This window comes from Arachis ipaensis, chromosome B7 (assembly GCF_059453495.1).
Source record: "Arachis ipaensis isolate K30076 ecotype BB chromosome B7, ASM5945349v1, whole genome shotgun sequence".
Taxonomy (NCBI): Eukaryota; Viridiplantae; Streptophyta; class Magnoliopsida; order Fabales; family Fabaceae; genus Arachis; species Arachis ipaensis.
In genome coordinates this window covers 59,901,337-59,923,049 of record NC_142442.1, presented here as the reverse complement: position 1 = coordinate 59,923,049, position 21,713 = coordinate 59,901,337, and the positions used below count along the sequence as shown (strand labels likewise).

Sequence of the window (21,713 nt, the reverse complement as noted above, 5' to 3'; positions counted from 1 at the left end):
TTGCGACACGTGGCACAAACGGACGACACATAGCATAACCATCCACATCAGCATGCCACGTATCATTGGTTACCACATCATCATACTATTACACGTGGCCAAACTATGGAATGACACATGTCATTAATAGTACACGTCATCAAGCCATGTCATCACGTCGTTAATGAAAAATGGGTCAGGGACTAACATAGTAAACTTTTGTCAATCTTAGGAACGTAATTAATGCAATTGAAATATCAGAGACGATTTTAGTACAAAATGACAATCTCAGAGATTATTTTGAGGTTTAACTCCAACTATATCTTTTACGTTAAATATGGTTCATCTAAGGTCCTCAAGATTTTTCCCTCTCACCTTATGTTTTTGTGTGAACGCAATTGAAGTGCTTGTATCTTCGGCAATGACAATTTCCTAAATCCTAAACACACATGCGAAGCACCATTAAGTGACAGCACAATAGAATGGTTGTTAATAAGATTTTGAAAATTGAATCTGTCGTAAAACTATTGTTTTAGTTACTAGTTCAAAAGATTCAATTGTTGTTTAATTAAAACAATTAAATTATAATAAAATAACATATAAAATTGTTCCGGCCCAGCCCAGCTAGGTCGGAGTTTGGGATCGGACAAATCGCCGACCCAACATTGCACCTTACCTGAACCAAGGACGACCCGCGTAGGGCTGGCAATATATACCCTACCCATGGGTACCCGATCCGGACAACCGTTCGGGTAGGGTTGTCTACCCTACCCGCTGCGAGTAGGGTAAGGTAGGGTGCAAATTTGCTTGCGAGTAGGGTAGGATACGGGTTTAGGGTAAAAATTATTATATGATATATATGTAAAAATTATATGATATATATGTAAAAATTATTATGTAGTGAAGAAAGTAAGTATTGTCCTCACAATCTTCTTCTTACAAAAACTTGAAATAATCACTAAGTTAGTTGATGATCATATTATTTGTAATTTTATATTGAATTTCCTTACTATTTTATTGTTTTTAATTTTAATTTGAACTTAGTTTTTTATTTTCTATTTTATTAATATGTGTGAAATTTGGAATGGTTGAATTTTATATTTATTTGAATATTTTTTTGTTTCTGTGGGTAGGGTCGGGTAGAGTAGGGTTTAGAACTTTAGGGTGCGGGTAGGGTTAGGGTTGAGAGATTCTCAACCCGCGGGTAGGGTAGGGTAGAGTTTTAAGAAAGTTTTCAACCCACGGGTAGGGTTAGGATAGAGTCTAAACCCTACCCTACCCTACCCTACCCATTGACAGCACTAACCCGCGTGCTACCTCCCTATCTGCGTGAAACCAGCCAGCTGGAGGAGGGAAACTTCCTGGAAGGTGGATCTACTCCTGTGGGACCCACCCTAGTAGCAGGTATATATGGAGAGGGCCCTACCCTTCTTCACAGGTACATCACCAAAACCCTACTTTTTCTGTCACCTTGTACGGATCCTGACTTGAGCGTCGGAGTCCCTTTTACAGGTGGCTCCCTCACTTATCGTTCCATCAACTCGGGAGGTCGCGAGGCTCCAACCTTCCCCATCTTCAACGTCAGCTCGGGGGATCCGCTCACACACCAATAACCCAAACCCAGGTCCCCTTTTTTACCACCACACACATAGCATCTCCGACCTATTCAAAAAATAACGGATTGAACAAAAATAAATAAATAAAAAATATAAATACCAATAACTAAATTATATTCTTATTATATTAGTTAGTACGTTACATTATGTTAGTGTTATATTATAACGATAGTCATTTGACTAAAATCTTTTGCCAATTTATAATTTTTTAACTTGAATTAAAATTATTAAGTATTTGAAAATTTGAGTATTTTTTAAAATTATTTTTTTCTTTTTAAATAGAATATATCTTCTAGCATATATTTATTTTAGATTGTATTAATTTATCTATATTAGTATTTTAAATACATGTATACATTATAATAAAAATAAAAAAGAAACTAAAATAAATATTACAACAAAAAGAAATCTTAATAAAAGAGAAAAAATAATTTGTTGGGCTCAAATAGCTAGTTCAACTCCAACATAAAAGTGAAATAATAGGTCATGGATTCCTTACTTCTACATTTTTGTAGGAGTATCATTAACCTTTATGAAAATAATTACAAAATGTACTCTTTTTTTTTTCGAAAAATTTACTAATTAGATTTTGACCCCTCCAATTATTAGTTTATAACTTTTTTTCCTTTTCCTTTCATTTTCAGATTCAAAGGCATTCAGAGAAGAGAGGTCTGCTAGGGTTTTTCTCTCTTTATCAATTCCTGCTAGGGTTTTCAATCCCTGTCTTTCTCTCTTCCGCTTCCCCTGCTGCAAATCTCAATATCTATTCCAATAGTTTCTAGTAAGCCTGATAGATTTGGAACATTACAACCATATTGCTAATAGCGCTCTTTTCGTTTTTCGTCCCATCATCTGGTCACCGCCGAATGATGGCAACTAGGCCTGAAAGTCTTTCTCTCCGAACTTGCTTTTGTCCAAGGCTTCTAAACCTTCGATGAGGTGAAGGCACGTATTTGGATCTGACCTTCTTAGTATATAACTACACCTCAAACCAAGTATATCCTCGCTGTCGTAACCTGCGCCCGCCGCTGCGCAACCTGCCGCCACCGTGCAACCTGCCGCCGCCGCGCAAGACGCTACCTCAACACTTGGAGGTTAGTTAATCATTATTTTTTTCTCAATAGTCAAGAAATTTAATTATGCTTGCAATAAAAACTTAGAAATCTATTCAGTATTTTCACTGAAAATAATTTTATTTGTATATGTATCTGGTCACTACCTCTATGGTAAATACTAGATAGAGCAGCACTATCTAATCTAGTGTAGTAGATGTAGATCAACTCAAACTTTTATGAACAGAAAAGAAAAGAAAGTTGTGGAGGCACGTGAAGTGCCATCAACTTTTGTGTATGTGTTGTGGCCAATGGCAGTGAAGGGTGTCTTTTGGATGCTTGCTTTTCTAGCTGCATAAACGGGTAATTATTGGAGAAAGAGAAATGTGATGCGTGACAATGTAAAATTGACCTCACCATTGTTTGATATTATTCATTTAATGTTTTATTATAATGCTGTTGAATGGTCCTTGTTGCTAAAACATTATTATACTTTACTGCTATTACTGTTGTAATCTGTAAGTGATTAATCTTTGTTGAATGAGACTTGATTAGTAAGCTGAGTTAATTGGAATTTCTAAGGGGGGACAAAATCTAAGATAGCAGTAGCTTAGGCATGGTGGATGAACTCAATAAACTATTTATACTCAAATTGGTTTGGAATTTTGGTTTGGTTCGAGAAATCAATTCATTTTAAAATGTAATCAAACTAAACCATTTGGTTTGGTTGCTACTCAATTAGAACATATGATCAGCCATACCAAAACAGTTAGATCATATGATCAAAATGTGCTTTTCATTTCTAGAACTCCAATTGTAGTGGCAAACCACAAAAGGAAGCTCACAAAATGGCTTACATGCTTTTTTGAATACTCTCTATGAATTTTCACAGAACAATCACTGTTTCTGATGACAGAGTCTTCATAGCTGGTGGGAAAGCTCTTCCCTTTGGGCACTTTCAAGTAGGCTACTCGAAGAAAGATTAAGGACTAATTTAGGGCTTTATTCTCTATATTTTCAATGGTGCATAAATTGGCCTGATTAAACCATCTAATAACCCATCGGAGAAAATTATTTCCGTTAATGATTTTTTTTATTTGCATTGTATGAAAAGTTTTTTATTTGTGAAATTTATCATCACGATGTGAGATTGTGGATCATATAAAACTTTTCAAATACACCGGTGGATTTTAAAAGAAATATGCTAATCCCCTTTTTTCATGTTACCATGCTTGTATTGCTTAGGCTCCACTTAGAGGTTTTGCATAGTTCTTTGTCATTTATTGGTCAAAGGACAATATAAGTCCATGAATTGAGAAAATTCCCTGTATCTATATACTGGTTAGTCGTGTTCTGCTGTTTGGTCAATAACTCTTGTTTTTCTGCAGTATGAGTTATATTATATTGATCATTCAGATAGCATATGAGAATATAATAGCTTTTGGAGCTAATTTATAAGGGTTCTAATCTTTTAAATATCAAATAGGTGTTCTACTCTGACTTAATTATGCCGTGGATTTAATCTATTCGTGAATGACAAAATTCTATTCACAGAGAATTTTTGAAAAGCTCATGAGTAATGTTGTTGATGCCTAGGAACTGGACTTAAAAGGAGCTGTGTATGTAGCAATACTTGAAGTGCTTTTATGATTTCAGTATCTAATTTATAATTGAAGTTTGGTGTTTAAGTGTTGTTTTGTATATATCAAGTGCACCCTTATGACTCTGTTGAATCTTATATCAATTGCTGCTCTAAAAAAAATTAAGACTGTTGAAATTAAAGCTTTATCAAATTGAATTTAAGATTTCTGTTGTGATTGAATTTGTTTGTTTGCCATGCACAGAGGTGACCACATAGTAAAGATAATTGATTGTGAAATTGGAAGTTGCGTAAAGGTGCTAGGTGGTCATAGAAGGATTCCTTGGGTGGTAAGCTTGTAATCTGGCTTTCCATAGTAATTTATTGGATCTATGCCATTACTTTCTTTTGGTGCTTATTGTATAGAATGAATCCTCCAGCATGAATTTTGATAAGATATGCATTTAGGAAGTGACAATTCTATGAAATTCAGCACCAAGTTTTCATTATTATCCATCAAAACCATTGGTTGCTATTCAAATTGTGTGGTTTTTTAATGTTTTGTTATTTGCTTACTGTATCCTAAATTGGTATTTGAATAATTTGTTCAAGTGGTTAGTAGTTGAGTTCAAGTTGTTAGTATCTGAATACTGTATTATGAAAGTATGGGTTGAATCGAAAAAGAGATTTCCTTCAATTCAGTGTAGACATCTAAAATTAAATTGTATTCATTGTAATTAAGCATGATTCTCATGTTAACATAAGGAAACAAATGTTGGAAACCTACTCTGTTAGTTATTTAATATTTTATGTTTAGCCTTATATGTTCACTTAATAGTTTCCTACTCCTCTGAAATAGTTAAATTTATATTTTTCCTTCATTGCTTTGTATGTAAACAATGCTTCACCAATTAAATATCATATAATTGTGTTTGTTATGGACTTTAGGTCTCGAGTACTTCCCCTGATGCACGTATTAGATAATAAGTTTAGGTTATAACTTCAAGTCAAAAGCCGCATTTTAAACTTTTTATCTTGTTTTGCTACATAGCTTAGGTCTTTATTGGACATTCAAATTAAGTTATTACACATAAGTTGCTTTCACACAAGAGTTCAATTAAGTAATTTAACTGACTCTTAAATAAAATTGGAAGAGAGAAAAATGATGGTCCTGCTTTTTTAGTTGCATGTATCACTTAGGATTTGATTTTTCTTCTTTGTCAAAGAGAAAATGGCAGAGATGAATTGATGCTTTGACGACTGAAGGAAAGTATGCTCATATGTATCCGAAATCATTGGTGACCATTACAATGCTGTGGCACCTTGGCAGAATGCAATGTTGTACTTCTGATTACATGCCTTAATTTTTTTTGAAGGATCACAAGTTTGAGTTAATTTTTATGCTTTTTATTGTTATCCTAAAAGGAAAAAAAATTCTTGGATTTTTTTTCTCTTTTCTTTATTCTTTGCCTCCCCTTCCTATCCGTCTCCGGTAATTTAAACGTGGAGTTTGGCCATGAAAGTAGAGTTTGTTTCGGAACATACATATATAGAAATGAGTGAGGCTTACATGTGTACATTATTTGTTTTTGTTTTTTTATCATATACATTTTTATTGTGATAAACTTGTAAGTTCCAGAATCCAAACTACTTGTGATTGTGATGTTAATTTTTATATTTTTTTGCCCCTATGTTTCTTGCATTATAAGTACAACCACGTACTTGAAAGCAAACACATCATTCTCTTAATACACTATCAAGTACCAGTGCTGCGATGCAACTCTTTAAGGTGTTAACAACTTTGATAAGAGAAAAGAAAGGAACGAAAAAGTTCAACAAATTTCATTGACAATTTACTTTTTAAAAGAAATGTATTTATGAGTTTTTATTATTCTCAAATGCTATAACAAGGGCATCAGCCCAATGAATTCAGTGCATGCCAAAAGGTGCTTTTAATAAAATTAACATTGGGAGAGTACTTCTTTATCAAGTTGTATCTTATTTATTATTTTTTATATAACACAATAAATAAATATAATATTATAATTCAATGATTAAATATAAGAGATAAATATAAAAAAGAAAAAAATAGCTAAAGCATTCCAATTCTTTTTATATATAAGCATATATTATCTTCTTCTTTTACGAAAAAATTATCTTAGATTTAGGATAAATAAAATTTTAACATGAAAATAAGGGGAAAAAACTCCTTTTTTTGTTGATTATGGAAATTTTTTGAGTATTTTTAATTAGGTTTTTATATATTTTTTTAATAGAATTCTTACACTACTTTTAATTTTATAATTAGGTCATCAGAAAAGAAAAACTATATAACCGTATAATGAGCATGATTAGTGAACAAATCATTATTATCTAAATTTCAATATTTCAAGTAATTTTGTTGTTTTAGTTGTGAATATATATCTAAATTCATAACCTATATATTCCCGTTAATAATATCAGGGCCGAAAAATTTAAAAACTCCTACTAACAATATTGTTCTTTCTTGTTTACAATTGATCCAATGTCTTTGGTAGCAATTACCATCTTTTTTTGTTGGTGCTTTATTGTGCAAGATTATGGATGATCAATTCATATTTGAAGTGAGTCAATTCCTAATGCTACCACAATCATACCTGTCTAAGTTGAATTTGAATCATATGCACTGTAATTATATCTATCAGAAATATATAAACAGAACCAAATCCATATGCACACATACAGAACCAAACCAACCACCATAACAGGTATTATGCAGGGGTAAGAACCTCTACAGTATGGACAATGATCATAATGAACAGGAAAAAATTAAATTCAATTCTATGCTACTATGAACTTTAAGACACTAAAATTATAGCATTTCATCAGAATCCAATAGTCCACAAAGCATGTGAACACATACTTCTATTCTTACTAGAGAAATGTTCTCTGTACTCAACCTTTTCCTATACACCAAGCCAACTTATTCTTCTCTACCATAAGAGTAAATCCGCTCGGCGTGTGAGGGACGACGATTACATATAACACAACTCCTCTTATTTTCCTCGAAGAAGTATGACCATTACGAACATACAACTCGTCATTAAATCTAACACTGCACATTAATGAAAACACTACTACTGACCATTGTTGTGGTTTATTTATCTTAGCCTAGATTAGGCACAGTGAAATGCTCATCATCTATTTCACCTAAGACTTCAATCCTAGGCTTTTTGCTAGACATGTAATATTTATTAGTGGCTTTAAAAGTGTATGGTGCAAGAGTGCTAGTGTGTGACACAGGAAGCTGAGGAACTTCAGCTGCAGCTAGTGTTTCCTGAGGAAACTATTCACCAAAGATACCAACATCTGCTAGCCATTCCAACTCTCCAAATTCGTCTGCTTGTTTCTGAACATATATAAAAAAAGAATAACAGTAAATTACCAAAAAAGAAAAACATTGATATCATGAAATAATAGCATTGTAGGAATGTCAAAATTAAGTGGCTATTCGACTTTGTTTTTCCTTACCATTGCCCTCAGCTAGATAGATGTTGTGCAGGTATATGGTTCAAACTTTAGACTTCAAAGATGATCTTATTTTAAAACATAAAAACCAAATTGGAATGAAGACAGTGCATGTTAGTACTACAGATGAAGTAAATATTTATACTTCACTGTTTAAGTACAATTCTCAAATTTAAAAAATTTTCAATCACTGAAAACTTTTAAAAGAACTTTTTTTTGTTGAGTTAACATGAATTATGATGATTGCTGATAAACCCCATTTTTAGGGTTTATCTTGTGTTGAATTTAGAGGGTTTTGTCAACTTTTCTCCCATGTATTCAATGAAATAGTATAGTTTCGTAAATTCTCCTTTAATTGTGCTTAAGAGTAAAAACATGCTTTTTAGGTCTTAAAATAGTGAAATTTAATTCACCTTAATTCCATTAGATGCCTTGATATATTTGTTAAGTGATTTCAGGTTTATGAGGCAAAGATTAGATTGAGGGAATAAAGAAAAAGCATGTAGAAATGGAGAACTCATGAAGAAATGAAGGAATCGCAAAGCTGTCAAGCCGACCTCTTCGCACTTAATCGATCATAACTTGAGCTACAGAGGTCCAAATGTGGCGGTTTCAGTTATGTTGGAAAGCTAACATCCAGGGCTTCAAAATGATATAAAATTTGCCATAGTTGCATCGCGTTTAGGGACGCGTACACGCACTATACGTGTACACGCCGATGTTGCACGTGACTCACTAAAGTGCAACTCGTGGCCAGTGATTTCTGGCGCATTTTGGGCCCAATCCAACTCATTTCTGATGCTATTTAACCCAAGGATTGAAGAGGGATGAGACACCTAGTCATCATTAGTTTAGTTTAGATTAGTTTTGGAGGGAAAGTTTAGGCTAATCTCTTCTTAGATCTAGGTTTAATTCATGCTTTGATTTACTTTTCCTTTATAATTTCTTGTTTCTCTACTCTTCCTCTCTCTAATTTTGTATTTCAATTCTTGTAATTCTCTACTTTCATGTTGATGCACTTTTGTTCTTTCCTTTTCCTTTTAATGCAATGCATGTTTTGATTTTCTTTATTGTTCATTTGGTTTGTTATTGTTTAATTCTTTGCAATTGAGTAGTGTAGATTTACTTTTCTTGCAATTTTACTATGCTTTCCTTTTATACCTTCCAAGTGTTTGATAAAATGCTTGGTTGGATTATAGAGTAGAATTTTATGCTCTTGGCTTGGGAAGGTAACTTAGAAACTCTTGAGTTACTAATGTCCAAGTAATTGATGATTGGGAGCCATTAACTCTAGGTCTCACCAATTGAATTGGTGGAGAGCTAGGACTTATGGACTTGGATTGGTATAGCACACTTGACTTTCCTTTACTATTAGTTAGGGGATAACTTAGTGGGATTGATCCTTGCCAATTCTCATGTTGTGGTTAGTGATAGGGATAGAGATCCTTGACCACCAAACCTTGCCAAGACCTTTGTAGCTATTAGTTTACTTCCTTGCCATTTATCTTTCATGTCTTTTATCAAAACCCCAAACATAACTCACAACCAATAACAAGAATACTTTATTGCAATTTCTAGGGAGAACGACCCGAGGTTCCAATACTTCGGTTTATAATTTTAGGGGTTTGTACTTGTGACAAACAATCTTTTGTATGAAAGGATTATTTGTTGGTTTAGAAACTATACTTGCAATGAGAATTTATTGTGAATTCTATACCGTCAAAAAATCCGTTCATCAATTGACTACTGCATGGTATTGTCCTAGATGAAAAGTTAAATGAGGTAAACTTATGAGGACATGAAAAGAAATGTTATGTCCTAATATATATAGCAAAATCACTCTTATCATCCTATCTCTTCTATGCAACTAAAATTTCAAAATAAAGCTACCTTACTTTCTCTGGTGATCCAAACTCTGGTAAATCCAATAGTTGATCAACTGCCCAAAAGCTAGGGGGAGTGAAGCTAGGCGATTGCTGAGAAGGGACTTTCCTTGGAACTTATTGCGCAGCTGGATTAGATGGTTCCAAGTGGCTTTTCTCATCACTTTTGGAGCAGTCATTAGAACCCAAAGCCACCCGGATTCCAGTAGCGAGAAACCGCTGGTGGTTCGCAGAAAGGCTGCCAGCTAAATGAATTGGTTCATCACAATCCTTACAGAAGAGTGCTCTGTCTTCGACATCGAATATGAAAGCTGGCTTATCCTGTAGTTATAAGTAGGAGAACGGAGAGAACACAATTAGCAAGATTTATTTTAGTTAACAAGATCATGCATGATGAACAAGTAGCTTTTCATTTGGGATAAAAACCAGTTGTCAAGCAACATTTTCACCACTCACTCAGCAGAAACTATACACTATTTATCAAGATGGTGTTTTCTGTTTTCGTTTCATGTTTTACCACTTCTTCCTAGAGTCCTAAAAACTGAAAGCAGAAACAGAAAACAAGAACAAAAGCCAAACAAACACTAAGAATTTCACATGGTAACCTTGAGTCTGTTGGGCACAAAATTATGTGAAATCACGTAGTATTTTCTAACAAGCTCACATGAAAAAGTTGCAATGTTTTTAAATATCAACTAACTTCTTTCAAAAACTTTGCTTTTAATATAAAAAAATGCAAGATTTGCATTGGCATAAAGAAATATCGAAGACTTTAGACAGTATAAGCTGTCTGGAATATGGAATCAAATTAAAAGTTACAAAATCGCAGTCTTTACCTTGAGATGTGATCAAGTTGGATGGAACTACCTCCATAATGGCTTCAACAAAATCAACCAGGAATCCCCAACTTGATGACTTTCAAGGCATCATCATCGCACAGGTTCCCATGAAAAGATCGCACGAATAAAATCACAACAATAATAGCAAATTAACCACCAAGATTTAATTAGGGAAGGCTGCAAAAGTAAGGAGACAGGGAAACAGATTATCAGCAAAGCATTTGCTATGCAGCCAAAAAACTGGAGAACATACAGAGTTAGAATTGCTGTTATTGATAAACCACTATTTTATGGTTTATCTTGTGCTCAATTGAGTGGTTTTTATCAATTCTTCACTCGCTTATTCATACTAATTGCATGATTTTACATTTCCTTCTTGATTTTGTGCTATGATTGAAAACATGCTTCTTTGGCCTTATATTTGCTAAATATTAATTCCCTTTTATACCATTCGATGCCGTGATATGTGTGTTAAGTGATTTCAGAGATTACAGGGCAGGAATGGCTCAGAGGATGGAAAGGAAGCATGCAAAAGTGGAAGGAATACAAGAAATTGAAGGAACTGCAAAGCTGTCAGCCCGACCCTCTCGCACTAAAACGGTCATAACTTGAGCTACAGAGGTCCAAATGATGTAGTTCCAGCTGCGTTGGAAAGCTAACGTTCGGGGCTTCGATTTGATATATAATATGCCATAGTTTCTTTGACGATAAGTGACGCAAACGCGTGATCCATGCGGACGCGTCGCAGTGGCGAAAAACCAGCGTGTTTGAATTTGAAACCAGCGAATTCTGGGCTGTTTCTGACCTAGTTCTTGGCCCAGAAAACACAGATTAGAGGCTATAAAGTGGGAGAATGCATCCATTCATCAAAAAAACTTATCATACATTCACAATTCAGAATTTTAGATTTAGATGTAGATTTTAGAGGGAGAGGTTCTCTCCCCTCTCTTAGGATTTAGGATTAGGATTCCTCTTAAAGGAATTAGGATTTCTTCTTCTCAAATTCCAGCTTTAATATTCCTTTTATTTATTTTCTCAATTTAGTTTATGAACTCTTTATGTTTGGATTGATTTTCTTTGATTAATGCAATTTGAGGTATTTCAGAATTATGATTGCTTTCCTTTATTTATCTAAATAATTTAGATTTTTCCCTTTTGGCTTTGGTTGATTAATTGGTAACTCTTGAGTTGTCAAACTCATCGTGATTGATAATTGTTATCTTTGCTGATTGATTTAAATTCCTATAACTCTAGTCTTTCCTTAGGAGTTGACTAGGACTTTAGGTGTTAAATTGATTTATCCACTTGACTTACCTTCATAGTTAGAGGTTGACTTAGTGGGGAGCAAAATATAATTCTCATCACCATTGATAAGGATAACTAGGATAGGACTTCTAATTTTCATACCGTGCCAAGAGTTTTATTAGCTATTGATTTATTAATTCCTGCAATCTATTTTTCTCATTCAAATCTTTTTTAAAAACCCAAAAATACTGTTTTCCATAACCAATAATAAATCGTACTTCCCTGTAATTCCTTGAGATACGACCCGAGGTTTAAATACTTCGGTTATAAATTTTATTGGGTTTGCTTAAGTGACAACCAAAACTTTTCTACGAAAGGATTCTCTGTTGGTTTAGAAACTATACTTACAACGCGATAATATTTGTGAAAATTCTTTACCGATAGAAAATCGGATCGTCAAAAAATGGCACCGTTGCCGGGAAATTGCAAACGTGTGCCTTACTATTGGTTATTGTAAATATTTACTTTTAAATTGATTTTTTTTTCAAAAAAAAATATTCAGATTTTTATTTTAAAATTTTTTATCTTATCTTATTTTAGTTTTAAATTTCAAAATTCAATTTTTTTCCAAAAAAAAAAATCATATCTTTTTCAAAAATCTTATCTTATCTTATTTCAAATTCAAATTTCAAATTTCAAATTTCAAATCTTTTCTCTTATTTATTTTATTTTCCTTTGCTTGTTTATTTGTTTTTATTTTTTATTAGCTACTATGAATTCTCACCCCTTTGGCTATAAGTTTGGTTACAATCATGTTACAGGAAGAGGAGATTACAATGAAAGCTTAGGTCATGGATGGGACAATCAAAGATGGGAGGAGCCACAAGAATTTGATCAACCCTCTTGGCGAAAACCACCTCCAAGGCACTATTAACAACCATTCTATGATGCGCACCAAGATAATGGTTATGGTGGACCTCTTCATGACAATCAATACCCATCACAAAAAACCTATGAACCTCCTCCTCCACGTAATTTTGAACCACCATACTCACAAGCCCCTTACCACCAAACACCACCATATGACCCTAACCTATATCCACCACACCAACCACCATATGAACCACACCCAAAACCACCAGCTCAATATTCACCATCTCCATATCCTTATTAAGAAGAACCACCTTCCTATTATGAACCCTTTCTCCAAAATAATGAACCCTCATATCCACCCCAATCTCCAATGGATTACATCCTTCGTGGTCTTCTTTAAGGGCAAGCGAGGATGAAAAGGGATGTACTGGAATTAGCGACTACCTTAACTGAGGTAGTAAATCAATTAGCTTCCCAACATCTGAGCACTCAAGGAACCCCCACGGTTTTATCTGGAGAATCTACTGAAGAATGTAGCATGAAGGAGACACTAGAAACTCCGGTGGACAGTGAGCAGCACGACTTTGTATTGGAACAATTGGAGGAAGCCGTGATCGTTGAAGAGGAAGAAGTAGTTGAGGACTTGGGAGATGCGGAACCTCTATGGGAAACTCAAGTCATAAAGCCTCCTTCTAAGACGTTTGCAATTGATGTTGAGGAGGGTGTACAACCTCCAAAGCATATCATGGTTGAAGACTTTGAAGGGGATGATCAAGAGATGGATTCAATCATTAATGAATTCTTATCTACATTTGAATCCTCTCCCATTGGACTTGACATGGAGATTAAAGAAGAAGAAGCACAACCTCCTATGCCCTTGGTGAGCAATGAAGAAGAGATTGAATTGGAAGAAAGCTACCAAGAGGAAGAGTTTGAAATTGAAGAAGCTTGTAAAGAGGTGGAAATTGTCAAGGAAGAACCCAAGGGAATGGAGCTGAAAATCACCTTACCACAGTTGCTGGAGACCTCTTCCCCAAAGCCATCACCATCCATCCCTTCATTCAAGTGGGTAAATCTCTCATCTCTAAGCTTAATTAGCTCACTTGAATATGCTTTGCTTGAAACAGATGGTCAGCTTAGAGCTCTTTGTGGCTTTAAGAGTAAGAGGGAGATGGTTAGTGGTAGGAGTCGTCATGCAAGATTCAATATGGTGGAAAGCTCAAAGTTTAAATGCAAAGGTTGGTGTAAAGCTCAACTGAATGGGTCTAGGAAGTTGTTTGGCCGCTTTAGTGAGAATTCAGATTGCCTGCCACCCGGTTGGAACACTAATGATCAACAAGAAGACGGGTGAAAAAGCAAGGTTTGGGACCCCGGAATTCAGTCTAGCAATCAACATTGTTGGGGCCTTGTCACTTGCTTTGACTTGCTTGAAGGCCTTATACGCCTAGTTTGGAATTCCGGAGGATATTGGAATTGCAAACATTGGTGGGGATTCCTGGATCAGTACAAGCACAAGCCACCATGATAAGGAGCTCACCAAATGTCCAACTTAAGGACTATAACTAAAAGTGCTAGGTGGGAGACAACCCACCATGGTATATTCGTTCCTTTTTATTCTTAATCTTATTTTATTTCATTTTTACTAGTGTTCATTCATAATTTCTGCATATTCACCTGCATTTTGCATTTGCATATGCATATTGCATAAAAAAATAAAATGCACGCGATGCGTAAGCACCGCTGACGCGTCCGCGTCACAAGTGCATTAGGAAGAAAAGAAAAGTGAACAGAGAGTCACGCGAGAGCGTGGCTGGAGGCGTTCCTTAGGCACAAATATGCCCACGCGACCGTGTCGCTGGTGCGCAGAAATTGTGATGGTTCCATTCCTTGGTAACGGCGCTAAAAACTCAATACGCACGTTCATAATCTTAGTTCTTTGTCACAACTTCGCACAACTAACCAGCAAGTGCACTGGGTTGTCCAAGTAATAAACCTTACGTGAGTAAGGGTCGATCCCATGGAGATTGTCGGCTTGAAGCAAGCTATGGTCACTTTGTAAATCTTAGTCAGGCGGATTCAATTGATTATAGAGATTTAATAATTAAAAGATAAATAAAATATAAAATAAAGATAGTGATACTTATGTAATTCATTGGTGAGAATTTCAGATAAGCGTATAGAGATGCGTTCGTTCCTCCTGAACCTCTGCTTTCCTATTATCTTCATCCAATCATTCATACTCCCTTCTATGGCAAGCTGTATGTTAGGCATCACCGTTGTCAATGGCTACATCCTGTCCTCTCAGTGAAAATGGTCCAATGCGCTGTCACTGCATGGCTAATCATCTGTCGGTTCTCGATCATATTGGAATAGGATCCATTGATCCTTTTGCGTCTGTCACTACGCCCAGCACTCGTGAGTTTGAAGCTCGTCGCAGCCATCCCTTCCCAGATCCTACTCGAAATACCACAGACAAGGTTTAGACTTTCCGGATCTCAAGAATGGCCGTCCATGGATTCTAACTTATACCACAAAGATTCTGATTAAGGAATCCCAGAGATACTCATTCAATCTAAGGTAGAACGGAAGTGGTTGTCAGGCACGCGTTCATAGTTAATGATGATGACTGCCACGATCATCACATTCGTATTGAGGTGCGAATGAATATCTTAGAATCAGAATAAGCTTGAATTGAATAGAAAAACAATAGTACTTTGTATTAATTCATGAGGAACAGTAGAGCTCCACACCTTAATCTATGGTGTGTAGAAACTCTACCGTTGAAAATACATAAGTGATGAAGGTCCAGGCATGGCCGAGAGGCCAGCCCCCAAACATGATCTAAGGATCAAAAGACAATCTAAAGATGTTCCAAAAGATGTAAATACAATAGTAAAAAGTCCTATTTATGCTAAACTAGTTACTAGGGTTTACAGAAATGAGTAAATGATGCAGAAATCCACTTCCGGGGCCCACTTGGTGTGTGCTTGGGTTGAGCATTGAGCTTTACACGTGTAGAGGCTTCTCTTGGAGTTGAACACCAGTTTGTAACCTGTTTCTGGCGTTTAACTCCACTTTGCAACTTGTTTCTGGTGTTTAACTCCAGAATGCAGCATGGAACTGGCGTTGAACGCCAGTTTGCGTCGTCTAAACTCGGGCAAAGTATGGATTATTATATATTTCTGGAAAATCCTGGATGTCTATTTTCCAACGCAATTGAGAGCGTGCAATTTAGAGTTCTGTAGCTCCAGAAAATCCACTTTGAGTGCAGGGAGGTCAGAATCCAACAGCATCTGCAGTCCTTCTTCAACCTCTGAATCTGATTTTTGCTCAAGTCCCTCAATTTCAGCCAGAAATTACCTGAAATCACAGAAAAACACACAAACTCATAGTAAAGTCCAGAAATATGAATTTTATTTAAAAACTAATAAAAATATACTAAAAACTAATTAAATCATACTAAAAACTATGTAAAAACAATGCCAAAAAGCGTATAAATTATCCGCTCATCACAACACCAAACTTAAATTGTTGCTTGTCCCCAAGCAACTGAAAATCAAATAGGATAAAAAGAAGAGAATATACTATAAATTCTAAAATATCAATGAAACTTAGCTCCAATCAGGTGAGCGGGACTTGTAGCTTTTTGCCTCTTGAATAGTTTTGGCATCTCACTTTATCCATTGAAGTTCAGAATGATTGACATCTATAGGAACTTAGAATTCAGATAGTGTTATTGATTCTCCTAGTTCAGTATGTTGATTCTTGAACATAGCTACTTTATGAGTCTTGGCCGTGGCCCTAAGTACTTTGTTTTCCAGTATTACAACCGGATACATAAATGCCACAGACACATAACTGGGTGAACCTTTGCATATTGTGACTCAGCTTTGCTAAAGTCCCCAATTAGAGGTGTCCAGGGTTCTTAAGCACACTCTTGTTTTTGCTTTGGACCTTGACTTTAACCGCTCAGTCTCAAGTTTTCACTTGACACCTTCATGCCACAAGCGCATGGTTAGGGACAGCTTGGTTTAGCCGCTTAGGCCAGGATTTTATTCCTTTAGGCCCTCCTATCCACTGATGCTCAAAGCCTTGGATCCTTTTTATTTATCCTTGCCTTTTGGTTTTAAGGGCTATTGGCTTTTTGCTCTTGCCTTTTGGTTTAAAGAGCTTTTGGCTTTTTCTGCTTGCTTTTTCTTTTTCTTTCTTTTTTTTTCGCTATTTATTTATTTTTTTCTTTTCTCTCTTTTTTTTCTGCAGGCTTTTGTATTCCCTTCTTTTTCTTGCTTCAAGAATCATTTTTATGATTTTTCAGATTATCAAATAACATTTCTCCTGTTCATCATTCTTTCAAGAGCCAACATATTTAACATTCATAAACATCAACTTCAAAAGACTTATGCACTGTTCAAGCATTCATTCAGAAAACAAAAAGTATTGTCACCACATCAAAATAATTAAACTAGTTTCAAGGATGAATTCGAAACCCTGTACTTCTTGTTCTTTTGTAATTAAAACATTTTTCATTTAAGAGAGGTGATGAAGTCATAGGACATTCATAGCTTTAAGACATAGACACTTAAACACTAATGATCATCTAGTAAAGACACAAACATAATTAAACATGAAGCATGGAAACCGAAAACAGAAAATAAATAGACAAGGAGATTAAGGAATGAGTCCACCTTAGTGAGGGTGGCGTCTTCCTCTTCTTGAAGGACCAATGGTGCTTTTGAGCTCCTCTATGTCTCTTCCTTGCCTTTGTTGCTCCTCCCTCATAGCTCTTTGATATTCTTTAATTTCATGGAGGATGATGGAATGCTCTTGGTGTTCCACCCTTAGTTGTCCCATATTGGAGCTTAATTCTCCTAGGGAGGTGTTGATTTGCTCCCAATAGTTTTATGGAGGAAAGTGCATCCCCTGAGGCATCTCAGGGACTTCATGGTGGGGAATTTCCTCATGCTCTTGCTGAGGTCCATGATCTCTTGTTTGCTCCATCCTTTTCTTAGTGATGGGCTTGTCCTCTTCAATGAGGATGTCTCCCTCTATGTCAATTTCAGCCGAATTGCAGAGGTGGCATATGAGGTGAGGAAAGGCTAACCTTTCCCAAGTGGAGGACTTGTCAGCCACCTTGAAAAGTTCTTGAGGTATAATCTCATGAACTTCTACCTCCTCTCCAATCATGATACTATGGATCATGATGGCCCGGTCTATAGTAACTTCAGACCGGTTACTAGTAGGAATGATTGAGCGTTGAATGAACTCTAGCCATCCCCTAGCCACTGGTTTGAGGTCATGCCTTCTTAATTGAACCGGCTTGCCTCTTGAGTCAATTTTCCATTGAGCTCCTTCTACACATATGTCTATGAGAACTTGGTCCAACCTTTGATCAAAGTTAACCCTTCTTGTGTAGGGGCATGCGTTCTCTTCCATCATTGGCAAGTTGAACGCCAGCCTTACATTTTCCGAACTGAAATCTAAGTATTTCCCCTGAACCATGGTAAGCCAATGCTTTGGATTCGGGTTCACACTTTGATCATGGTTCCTAGTGATCCATGTGTTTGCATAGAACTCTTGAACCATTAGGATCCTGACTTGTTGAATGGGGTTGGTGAGAACTTCCCAACCTCTTCTTTGGATCTCAAGTCGGATCTCCGGATACTCATTCTTTTTGAGCTTGAAAGGAACCTCAGGGATCACTTTCTTCTTGGCCACAACTTCATAGAAGTTGTCTTGATGGACCTTTGAGATGAATCTCTCCATCTCCTATGACTCATAGGTGGAAGCAATTGCCTTCCCTTTCCTCTTTCTAGAGGTTTCTCTGGCCTTAGGTGCCATAAATGGTTATGGAAAAATAAAAAGCTATGCTTTTACCACACCAAACTTAAAATGTTTGCTCGTCCCCGAGCAAAAGAAGAAAGAAAGTAGTAGAAGAAGAAGAAAATGGAGGAGATGGAGGAAGAAGATGTATTCGGCCAAGGAGAAGAAGAGAGGGTTGTGTTGTGTGAAAATGAAGAAGGAGTGAGGGGTTTATATAGGAGTGAGGGGGGTGTAGGGTTCGGCCTTTTGGTCTTGGTTAAGAAATCAGTAACTCAGGAGTTATCAAACTCAAACATGATTGATAATTGTTATCTTTGCTAATTGAATTGAACTTCAACAATCCCAATCTTTCCTTAGGGATTAACTAGGATTTGAGGATCTAACTAATTAGTCACTTGAATTTTCTTTACTTTAAGTAAATACTAACTGAGTGGAATTAAGATTCAATCTTCATCATCATTGATAAGGGTAACTAGGATAGGACTTCTAATTTCTCATACCTTGCCAAAAGTTTATTCTATAGTTATTTATTTACTTTACAGTCTTTTACTTATTTCAATTGCAATTTAAATTACTCGCTCCTCATCTTCAAAACCCCGATTTACAATCTCCATAACCGATAATAAGAACATACTTCCCTGCAGTTCCTTGAGAAGATGACCCGAGGTTTAAATACTTCGGTTATCAATTTATTTAGGGGTTTGTTACTTGTGACAACCAAAACGTTTGTACGAAGGAATTTTTGTTGGTTTAGAAACTATACCTACAACACGACTGTCTTTATAAAATTCTTTACTGGCAAAAATCCTAACGTCAAAGAGTCCTCTGACTTACAGAAAAGCATTATAGCTAAGTATCCCAGGAAAGCACTCTCAGTGATCGTACCACCATCTATCTGACTGCCTCTCTACAACAGATTCTTACATAATCATTCTCATTATCATCATTCATTATCATTCTCATTATTCATCATTACTTTCACATTCTTATACAGTACCTCTTTCTTTCTTTGTTCAATCATACTGTACAAACTTTACATCTTTCAATTTTACAATATCCTGGCTCAAACCATTTCTCTTTATCATATTACTCTTTGTATCTCTTTACTTTACTCTGGTTACTCTGTGCTCTGTGTTACTTTATTTTGCTCTGATTACTCTTTTCTCTGCTTAACGTATGTATTTAAAGCTTATGTAAATTTCGATATGAATAGTTAGCCTGTCCCAAGTATAGGTTCATTAAGTCTATACTGAAACAGTTTAACTTTTTATATTATACCTAACCCTGGGTGCAACTCAAGAACTAACTATGTTGCCCTAGTTCGTTAGCTAGTCTCTGTTTGTTTTTTTGTCATTAAAATTTTACAGACTTTTTCTTTGATTTTTATCTTTTCTTCAACTTTTTATCTTTTATTTATCTTTGCCTCAATAATATGTTCTTACCACTCCCTAAGTGTTTTATGAAGGTAATTATGAAATTCTGTGCTTAAAGTTGTCTTTCTAAAGCTTTTACAGAAAACTGCCTTTTCCATATTATTTTATTATTTTTATTAAAATATTATTTTTAATTAAATATTATTATTTAATATTTTATTATTCTTTATTATTTTATCATTAATTTTCGAAAATTACCTTACCTTTTACTTTTAACCTTTAAAATTTACTTTTTACTACCAGTAACTTTTAATATTTCTACTTTAACCACCTTAACTTTCAAAAATTACTAAATAACCCCTTAAACACCAAAATTTTTACTTCCTTGCCCTTTTAAGGATCTAAAGCCCGTTCTTCATTGTTCTTCATCACACTCAAAGTGTTATTCATGTTTGATGAGCGGATAATTTATACGCTTTTTGACATTGTTTTTAGTATGTTTTTAGTAGGATCTAGTTACTTTTAGGGATGTTTTTAATAGATTTTGTGTTAAATTTACATTTCTGGACTTTACTATGAGTTTGTGTGTTTTTCTGTAATTTCAGGTATTTTCTGGCTGAAATTGAGGGACTTGAGCAAAAATCAGATTCAGAGGTTGAAAAAGGACTGCTGATGTTGTTGGATTCTGACCTCCCTGCACTCAAAGTGAATTTTCTGGAGCTACAGAACTCGAAATGGCGCGCTTCCAATTGCGTTGGAAAGTAGACATCCAGGGCTTTCCAGCAATATATAATAGTCCATACTTTGGCCAAGAATTGATGACGTAAACTGGTGTTCAACGCCAGCCTTCTGCCCAAATCTGGCGTCCAGCGCCAGAAAAGGATCCAAAACCAGAGTTGAACGCCCAAACTGGCACAAAAACTGGCGTTCAACTCCACAAATGGCCTCTGCACGTGCAACACTTAGGCTCAGCCCAAACACACACCAAGTGGGCCCCGGAAGTGGATTTATTCATCAATTACTTACTCATGTAAACCCTAGTGACTAGTTTATTATAAATAGGACCTCTTACTATTGTATTAGACGTCTTTTTGACCATCTTTGGTCTCAGTTTTAATCCATTGTTCATCTTTGGATTACCCTATGATCCTTTGATCACGTTTTAGGGGGCTGGCCATCTCGGCCATGCCTGGACCTTCACTTATGTATTTTCATACGGTAGAGTTTCTACACTCCATAGATTAAGGTGTGGAGCTCTGCTGTTCCTCAAAGATTAATGCAAAGTACTACTGTTTTCTATTCAATTCTTCTTATTTCTCTTCTAAGATATCCATTCGCACCCAAGAACGTGATGAAGGTGATGATTATGTGTGACGCTCATCATCCTTCCCCCTTATGAACGCGTGCCTGACAAACACTTCTGTTCTACATGAATTAAGCTAGAATGAGTATCTCTTAGATCTCCTAACCAGAATCTTCGTGGCGTAAGCTAGAATGATGGCAGCATTCAAGAGAATCCGGAAGGTCTAAACCTTGTCTGTGGTATTCTGAGTAGGATTCAATGATTGAATGACTGTGACGAGCTTCAAAATCGCGATTGCAGGGCGTTAGTGACAGACGCAAAAGGAGGGTGAATCCTATTCCAGCATGATCGGGAACCGACAGATGAATAGCCGTGCCGTGACAGGGTGCGTGAGCATAAGATTCACTGAGAGGAGGGGATGTAGCCACTGACAACGGTGATGCCCTTGCATACAGCCAGCCATGGAAAGGAGTAAGACTGATTGGATGAAGATAGCAGGAAAGCAGAGGTTCAGAGGAACGAAAAGCATCTCCATTCGCTTATCTGAAATCCCTGCCAATGAATCTACATAAGTATCTCTATCCCTTTTATTGTTTATTTTAATCTAATAAAATATCATGTTTAAATCCGCCTGACTGAGATTT

General features: G+C 35.9%; 1 pseudogene; it reads right to left on the bottom strand.

Annotated features, from left to right (window-relative positions):
- Nucleotides 1-7,139: 7,139 nt before the first annotated feature.
- LOC107608200 (B-box zinc finger protein 24-like) overlaps nucleotides 7,140-21,713 on the bottom strand; it is a 51,463-nt pseudogene continuing 36,889 nt past the window's right edge.